The sequence below is a fragment of the Eimeria mitis genome, genomic scaffold (genome assembly GCF_000499745.2).
Source record: "Eimeria mitis Houghton genomic scaffold, Emh_scaff4501, whole genome shotgun sequence".
Lineage (NCBI taxonomy): Eukaryota > Apicomplexa > Conoidasida > Eucoccidiorida > Eimeriidae > Eimeria > Eimeria mitis.
Genome location: NW_013572820.1, coordinates 398 through 736, shown reverse-complemented (window position 1 = coordinate 736; position 339 = coordinate 398).

The window sequence follows — 339 nt, the reverse complement described above, 5'->3', positions numbered from 1 at the left end:
TTTTTTTTTTTTTTTTTTTTTTTTTTTTTTTTTTTTTTTTTTTTTTTTTTTTTTTTTTTATTTTTATAGGATAGTGTGTTTAAAGTGATAGAAGCAGCAAAAGAGATAAAGGTAGGCCCCCGGTCTCTTGTGCATTTCTTTGCTGCTGCTGAGGCAGCAGCAGCAGCAGAAGAAAAACAAAAAAAAGAAGAAAGAGAATGTAGACAACAACGACGTGCTGCTGCTGCTGCAGAAGCTGCTGCAGCAGCAGCAGCAGAAGCAGCAGCAGCTGATGCAGCAGGGGATGGAGGGAAGGAGACAGATAAACAGACAAAGGAGGAGACGCACACTAACCTGTCT